Genomic DNA, 9,403 nt, shown 5'->3' on the forward strand with positions numbered 1-9,403 from the left:
TGTTTTTCTCGTTCTAGGCTTGTTGGTTTTTAGAAATCAATTTAAAGACTCTCTTTCATAACAAGGCGATTAGGCTATTGTCATGAGTTGCAAATGTATTTTATTAGTTTTGGTTTTGGTCTTTGTAGATAGTGGTGTTTTTGTTCCTTACAAAGCTTTTGATTCTTAAAGTTGATCAATCTTTTCTTTTATTGTTTCTGAGTTTTAAATCACAGGTAAAAAGTACTTATCCACACCAAGATTACTTTTTAAATTATCCACTATTTTCCAGCTTTATATTTTACTTTAAAATATTTGATTCCTTGAAATAATTTTGGTGTAATACATGAGATTATAGGGCCAATTTAAATTTTGGGGGGATAGCTATCCAGATGTCACAACATTATTTATTAATTAAGCCATCTCTTCCTCCCACTGATTTAAGGTGTCATCTTTATCTTTTACCACATTTCACACATATTTTGGTCTTTCTGGATTCTGTCCCATTGGTCTGTCTGTGATCTATGAGTCAGTACTTGAATTACTAATAGGTTGATATAGAATGAGTGAGTGAAAGTCGCTCAGTGTCCGACTCTTTACAACCACACGGACTGAATTCTCCAGGCCAGACTACTGGAGTGGGTGGCCTTTCCCTTCTGCAGGGGATCTTCCCAACCGAGGGAGTGAAGCCAGGTCTCCTGCATTGCAGGCGGATTCTTTACCAGCTGAGCCACAAGGGAAGCCCAAGAATACTGGAGTGGGTAGCCTATTCCTTCTCCAGCAGACCTTCCCAACCCAGGAACTGAACCAGGGTCTCCTGCATTGCAGGCAGATTCTTTACCAACTGAACTATCAGGGTTGATATATATGTGTGTCTATCTATCTATCTGTGTGTGTGTGTGTGTGTGTATATATGACTTAAAAACAGATTGACCTTAAAATATAGATAATAAGATTTATGTATTTCTGAAGTAATTTATCTCAAAATCTTCTTTCACTTTACTTAAGAAGATAATTATAACTTGATTTTAATGCTTGTGAGAATGTCAATGAAGATTTTAAAAATCTTTCACTTCAGTGAAGATTTAAAGAGTCTTTCATTACACCTTACCTTTTAGACTCAGTTTTCAAGGATGTGTTTCAGACCTTTGTACACATCGTTTTCCATCACAGTTGAATTCCCTGATAAGCAACTTAGTCTAAGGAGCATCTCTGAATGGAGTTCAAGAGTTACTACTTTGGGCACATTTTGGGCACTTGGGCCTTCATCTCTATGTGATTTTAGCCCTTTATCTTTTCTTGCTTTTTTGAAAAACTTGAATCATTGGGCAAAAAGTCAATATGATATAAAAAAGCATGGTTAGCAAACTTGACCTTATGGAACTATATACAGACTGCAGCATAGTCCCCTGCAGAAATGTTACACAGCAAAATGAAATGTTATATAGCAAAATTAAAGTAGATCTTTTATTCTACTCAAAATTCTAGATTGTGTGTGATCCCTTTCACAGATGATATTTTCAAGCTTGTCTTCATAGTAAGCAGATTCTTTGATTATTTTTTCTTGAAAATGTGGATAGTTCAAGGGAAGTCATCAATAGCTATTGTTTAATATTAAAAAAAAAAGGAAAAAAGAAAGGTACAAAAAATAACCTTGGACTTAGGAAACCTAAGTCTGTCACTAGGAGCCTGGTTGAAGAATTTATATTTTTATAAGGGAAATAGAGTTCACATTTCTCTAGGTCTTTGAAGAAGGAATGCTAGTGGAGGGGTTGAAGGGTTTATTTCCCAGGCCCAAAATAAGCAGGTTATTTTAGAATTCTTGTCTGATAATTTCAATATCCGGAGTCTTTGCTCCAGATTGTTTCTGCTGGTTGTTTAACATGGCACCTTAGTTCCCTACTTGATTGATTACTTTTTGGTGCTATGCTGTTCCTTGTCTTCACATAATTATATTGGAGGAATTCTAAAGCCTAGCTGCAGGCGCGTTCTTCCAGGGAAGATTGGCTTCTGTTTGTGCGCAGCACCTAATGGTCTGGGATGCTTTAGAACACTCGGGGGAGGTGAATCTGGCTACCCACCACATGAAGGCTGTCCTGTGGTCATAACACCTTGGGGTTGGCTCATTTTCCTCTTACTCTGAAGTGCACACACATCCTCGCAATCCTCTGGATGCTGCAGAGAGGGGCACATGTTCAGTTCTGGTTTTTCCTTCACCCTGAAGTGTGTAGACCTTTCAGTTTCCAGCTTTAAAATGGGAGGCTTTCCTTTTAGAGGCCCCCCATGAAACTGACTATGGCTTTTGAGCTCCGTTTACCTTGCCCCAGCAGTTTGTCAGAAACCAGCTTTTGAATCTTCCTGAGTCTTCAGATGCCATCAGGCAGAAAGTTACTTCATCAGTCACTTTCTAGGATCACATTTTCACTTAGGTTTTGACCTGGTAAATCTTCATGATCTTTTCAGCTTTTTGATACTTTTAAGAAGATTTTTTAAATATTTTATTGTGCCTTTTCATTGTTTTAATGAGAAGATTTGGGTTTTTATAAACTTGTCCTCATTCATCCCATAGGTAGAACCCTCTGTTCTTTCAAACCCTTCCAGTCAGGTGCCCCCACCTCTCCACTGAAACTGCTTTGATAAGGTGCTCTTTGCTGACAGTGCCTTTGCTAAACTTGATGATCAGTTCACAGTGCTCATATCACCTACCAGCAACCCTTGACATAGTTGATTACTCTATTTACTTGGCTTTGCATGCATGCTGGGTCACTTCAGTTGTGTCTGACTCTGTGCGACCCTATGGACTGTAGCCTGCCAGGCTCCTCTGTCCAGGGGATTCTGCAGGCAAGAATCCTGGAGGGGGTTGCCATGCCCTCCTCCAGGAGATCTCCCTGACCCAAGGATCGAACCTGTGTCTCTTACATCTCCTGCATTGGCAGGCAAGTTCTTTACCACTAGAGCCACCTGGGAAGCCTCTTACTTGGTTTAGATCAACACATTTTCTTTGTTTTCCTCCTGCATTGCTGGGCTGCTATTTCCTCCTACTTTCTTCCTACTGTTCCATGGTAATAACATCTTCTAATAGTTCTCTCTCCTCTCCCTGACTGCTTAGTACCATTCTACCCTCTGACCTCTTCTCTTTTCTCTTTATATTCATGCAAATGAATGGTTTAAAATACCATCTGTAGACTGAGGACAGATTGAGGACTCCCAATCAGTCTTACGTGTTCAGCATGGGTATCTACAGTATAACCCAGATTCATGTATGTAACAGCTTGCTCAAGGTTTCCACTAGGATGTCTAATTGAGATCTCAATCTTAACACATCCAAAATCATATTTTTCCTCCCCCAAACTGCCTGGGACTGAGGCATGAGAGAACAAAGGAAAAAAAGAAGGATTATGGTGAATTTTCCTAGTCTTTCTAAGATCCTTATCTTGATCCAGAACTTGAGGGATTATTGTGGAACTCTTTGTTCAAACCCTGGTGCCCATGGCCAGGTTTCAAACTAGGGATATTCAGGTTTTAGCTTTATCCCCAAATATGCCTGTTATCGTTTATTTTCTAGAGTCCTTAAATTCTATGCTTTCTGTCCAGGTTTTATTGCAGCATTCAGAGGAAGAGAGAGAGAACAGAGTCTACTTACTCCATATTATCCAGAACTGGAACCTAGAATAAAATTTTTGTTTTTATACAGCATTGTGTTTTTCCTAAGTTAATCACCTGAATGTTTTGTTTGCATTAATTCCCACAGATCCTTAATTTTTTCAGATGTATTGTCATATGAATCAGCCATTTTTTCTGCTTATTTCACTTTTACACTGTAGCCCTCCACTTGGATTCCTTGGTCCTCCTCTGATTTAGACTCCTTGCTTTCTAAATTGCTTACAGGGGATGACAGAGGATGAGATGGTTGGATGGCATCACTGCCTTGATGGACATGAGTTTGAGCAAACTCCAGGAGTTGATGATGGGCAGGAAAGCCTGGTGTGCTGCAGTTCATGGGGTCTCAAAGAATTGGACACGACTGAGTGACTGAACTGAACTTCCAACTAGATCTTCTCTTCACTAATTTCTTGGATTGGATCCATTGCTTCTTGTATCCCAAGTATTCTTTCTTGCTTTACTCTGTAGTTTTTGTTGGAGGATATTCTCCAAAAGCATTCTAAGAAAACATAAGAGATGAACTTTACATCCTTGCATGTCTGAATATGTTTTCATTCTGCCTTTGTTTCAGGTTGGTAGTTGATTAATTATAGAATTCTAAGAGTGGGTAAGAAGCGATGAATTTTCCTCTGTGTGGATTTGTAAATAATACCTTTGTTTCTAGTTCCATTCCTCACTCCTGCACCCTGCCATGTCCTGCTCCTGTATCTAAGACCTCAGTCTTTCCCAGTCAGAGTCTTTAAGAAAAAACTATCCTCTTTTCTCATTTCTAGTGCATAGGTGTCTGTTGATGACTTTCTGCATCTGGTGTGTGTATAGAGGTGTTCAGTTCAGTTTAGTCGCTCAGTCATGTCTGACTCATTGCGGCATGCAAAGAGTGCAGCATGTCAGGCTTACCTGTCCATCACCAACTCCCGGAGCTTGCTCAAACTCATGTCCATTGAGTCGGTGATGCCATCCAACCATCTCATCCTCTGTCGTCCCCTTCTCCTCCTGCATTCAATCTTTCCCAGCATCAGGGTCTTATCCAATGAGTCAGTTCTTCATATCAGATGGCCAAAGTATTGGAGCTTCAGCTTCAGCATCAGTCCTTCCAATGAATATTCAGGACTAATTTCCTTTAGGATTGACAGGTTTGATCTCCTAGGAGTCCAAGGGACACTCAAGAGTCTTCTCCTATAGCCACTATGGAAAACAGTGTGGAGATTCCTTAAAAAACTGGAAATAGAACTTCCATATGACTCAGCAATCCCACTGCTGGGCATACACACTGAGGAAGCCAGAATTGAAAGAGACACATGTACCCCAATGTTCACTGCAGCACTGTTTACAATAGCCAGGACATGGAAGCAACCTAGATGCCCATCAGCAGACGAATGGATAAGAAAGCTGTGGTACATATACACAATGGAAAATTATTCAGCCATTAAAAAGAATACATTTGAATCGGTTCTAATGAGGTGGATGAAACTGGAGCCTATTATACAGAGCTAAGTAAGCCAGAAAGAAAATACCAATACAGTATACTAACGCATATATATGGAATTTAGAAAGATGGTAATGATGACCCTATATGTGAGACAGCAAAAGAGACACAGATGTATAGAACAGTCTTTTGGACTCTGTGGGAGAAGGTGAGGGTGGGATGATTTGGGAGAATGGCATTGAAACATGTATATTATCATATGTGAAACAGATCGCCAGTCCAGGTTCAATGCATGAAACAGGGTGCTCGGGGCTGGTGCACTGGGATGACCCAGAGGGATGCTATGGTGAGGGAGGTGGCAGGGGGGCTCAAGATGGGGAACACATGTACACCCGGGGCGGATTCATGTCAATGTATGGCAAAACCAATACAATATAAAGTAATTAGCCTCCAATTAAAATAAATAAATTTATATATTTTTTTAAAAAAGAGTCTTCTCCAACACCACAGTTCAAAAGCATCAGTTCTTCAGTGCTCAGCTTTCTTTGTAGCCCAACTCTCACATCCATATGTGACTACTGGAAAAACCGTAGCTTTGAATAGGACCTTTGTTGGCAAAGCAATGTTGACATAGATGGGCTTTCAAAATAACTTTTTGTTTTCTCTGCCTCTGCCCAGGCATACTACACCTCTTTTCTTTACCTACTACTTGTAAGCATTCATTCTTCATGAGAGACTCTTGTGCAAATTTAACATTATATTAAAAGTTAAAATTGGCATTAATATCCAGGCATCAACATTGAAACCTCAGTGTAGCAAGTCAGAATCTTTCCATAGGTCAGTATGTTACATGAAAATTATCTTTTAGGCAAGAAATGTTTAAAGTTGGAGTAGAATAGTTATACGAAGTGTCTGGCTTTCATGTAAACAAGGAGATTCAGGAACCTGTTTTTGGAAAATGTGTGTTTCCAGAAAACTGGCTGCAGTCCATGGGGTCGCTAAGGGTCGGACACGACTGAGCGACTTCACTTTCACTTTCACACATTGGAGAAGGAAATGGCAACCCACTCCAGTGTTCTTGCTTGGAGAATCCCAGGGACGGGGGAGCCTGGTGGGCTTCCATCTATGGGGTCACACAGAGTCAGACACTACTGAAGTGACTTAGCAGCAGCAGCAGCAGCATGGTACATGATTTGGGAGAAATTGTATAATATTTTTTGAACCTAATGTGAAGTTAAATTTTGATCAGTTCTAAAGGGGCCAACCTTGATTAGTTAATCATATTGCCTCTGATGTTACTGTATGCCTGTATGTTATGAAACTTGTGTGTGAAAACAATTCTGAGATGAATACATACTGAACGAAAATGACTGAGTCTTCATGTCAGTAGAAGTAAGTCCTCCAGCTTAATGTTATTGTTCACATTGTTCTGCTGTTGTTCTGATATTGCGTTTTACCCACTTTATTTTTTTTAGAGATGAGAATTGTTTTAAAAAATGAAGGATTTAAATGTAGTGTATTTGCAAATATTTTTCTCCTGAGATTTGAATTAGGAATGTTCACAGTCACTGGGGATTAAAAAAGATGAATGAACCATATATGCTCATTATGATCCATAATAAGCAGCTGCAGTGTATGAGGCACCATGAGGATATGAGAACAAATCCTTGTTGGAGTTCACAGAAATAACGGAAGTGCTGGCAAAGTCTTCATGAAACTTGGCTACAGACAGTAAGATCTTTAAAACTAGAATCAAGTGGTAAGCAATGTGCAGGACGCTATGCATGGATACTTTTGGGAGAGTCTTGTGTTTTTGTTTCACAACATCGTCTTTCAGGATTTGAAATAGCTCAACTGGAATTCCATCACCTCCACTAGCTTCGTTTGTAGTGATGCTTTCTAAGGCCCACTTGACTTCACATTCCAAGATGTCTGGCTCTAGGTCAGTGATCACGTTATCGTGACTATCTTGGTCGTGAAGATCCTTTTTGTACAGTTCTTCTGTGTATTCTTGCCACCTCTTCTTTATATCTTCTGCTTCTGTTAGGTCCATACCATTTCTGTCCTTTATTGAGCCCATCTTTGCATGAAATGTTCCCTTGGTATCTCTAATTTTCTTAAAGAGATCTCTAGTCTTTCCTATTCTGTTGTTTTCCTCTATTTCTTTGCATTGATCGCTGAGGAAGGCTTTCTTATCTCTCCTTGCTATTCTTTGGAACTCTGTATTCAGATGCTTATATCTTTCCTTTTCTCCTTTGCTTTTCTCTTCTCTTCTTTTCACAACTATTTGTAAGGCCTCCTCAGACAGCCATTTTGCTTTTTTGCATTTCTTTTCCATGGGGATGGTCTTGGTCCCTGTCTCCTGTACAATGTCACAAACCTCCGTCCATCGTTCATCAGGCACTCTACCTATCAGATCTAGTCCCTCAAATCTATTTCTCACTTCCACTGTGTAATCATAAGCGGTTTGATTTAAGTCATATTTGAATGGTCTAGTGATTTTCCCTGCTGCTGCTGCTGTTGCTGCTAAGTCGCTTCAGTCGTGTACAACTCTGTGCAACCCCATAGATGGCAGCCCACCAGGCTCCCCCATCCCTGGGATTCTCCAGGCAAGAACACTGAAGTGGGTTGCCATTTCCTTCTCCAATGCATGAAAGTAAAAAGTGAAAGTGAAGTCGCTCAGTTGTGTCCGACTCGTAGCGACCCCATGGACTGCAGCCTACCAGGCTCCTCTGCCCATGGGATTCTCCAGGCAAGAGTACTGGAGTGGAGTGCCATGGCCTTCTCCAGTGGTTTTCCCTACTTTCTTCAATTTAAGTCTGAATTTGGCAATAAGAAGTTCTTGATCTGAGCCACAGTCAGTTCCTGGTCTTGTTTTTGCTAACTATATAGAGCTTCTCCATCTTTGACTGCAAAGAATATAATCAATCTGATTTCGGTGTTGACCATCTGGTGATGTCCATGTGTAGAGTCTTCTCTTGTGTTGTTGAAAGAGGCTGTTTGCTATGACCAATGCATTCTCTTGGCAACTTGAAAGATGATGCTGTGAAAGTGCTGCACTGAATATGCCAGCAAAGTTGGAAAACTCAGCAGTGGCCACAGGACTGGAAAAGGTCATTCCAGTCTTCATTCCAATCCCAAAGAAAGGCAATGCCAAAGAATTCTCAAACTACCGCACAATTGCACTCATCTCACATGCTAGTGAAGCCATGCTCAAAATTCTCCAAGACAGGCTTCAGCAATATGTGAACCGTGAACTTCCAGATGTTCAAGCAGGTTTTAGAAAAGGCAGAGGCACCAGAGATCAAATTGCCAACATCCGCTGGGTCATGGAGAAAGCAAGAGAGTTCCAGAAAAACATCTGTTTCTGCTTCATTGACTATGCCAAAGCCTTTGACTGTGTGGATCACAAAAAACTGTGGAACATTCTGAAAGAGATGGGAATACCAGACCACCTGGCCTGCCTCTTGAGAAACCTGTATGCAGGTCAGGAAGCAACAGTTAGAACTGGACATGGAACAACAGACTGGTTCCAAATAGGAAAAGGAGTACGTCAAGGTTATATATTGTCACCCTGCTTATTTAACTTATATGCAGAGTACATCATGAGGAACGCTGGGCTAGAAGAAGCACCAGCTGGAATCAAGATTGCTGGGAGAAATATCAATAACCTCAGATATGCAGATGACACCACCCTTATGGCAAAAAGTGAAGAGGAACTCAAAAGCCTCTCGATGAAAGTGAAAGAGGAGAGTGAAAAGGTTGGCTTGAAGCTCAACATTCAGAAAACAAAGATCATGGCCTCTGGTCCCATCACTTCATGGGAAATAGATGGGAAAACAGTGGAAACAGTGTCAGACTTTATTTTTTGGGGCTCCAAAACCACTGTGGATGCTGATTGCAGCCATAAAATTAAAAGACGCTTACTCCTTGGAAGGAAAGTTATGACCAACCTAGATAGCATATTAAAAAGCAGAGACATTACTTTGCCAACAAAGGTCCGTCTAGTCAAGGCTATGGTTTTTCCCGTGGTCATGTATGGATGTGAGAGTTGGACTGTGAAGAAAGCTGAGCACTGAAGAATTGATGCTTTTGAACTGTGGTGCTGGAGAAGACTCTTGAGAGTCCCTTGGACTGCAAGGAGATCCAACCAGTCCATTCTAAAGGAGATCAATCCTGGGTGTTCATCGGAAGGACTGATGCTAAAGCTGAAAGTCCAATACTTTGGCCACCTCATGCGACGAGTTGACTCACTGGAAAAGACTCTGATGCTGGGAGGGATTGGGGGCGGGAGGAGGACGGGACGACAGAGAATGAGGTGGCTGGATGGCATCG

The sequence above is a fragment of the Moschus berezovskii genome, chromosome 8 (genome assembly GCF_049115385.1).
Source record: "Moschus berezovskii isolate FMDL1 chromosome 8, NW_MosBer_1.0, whole genome shotgun sequence".
NCBI classification, from domain to species: domain Eukaryota; kingdom Metazoa; phylum Chordata; class Mammalia; order Artiodactyla; family Moschidae; genus Moschus; species Moschus berezovskii.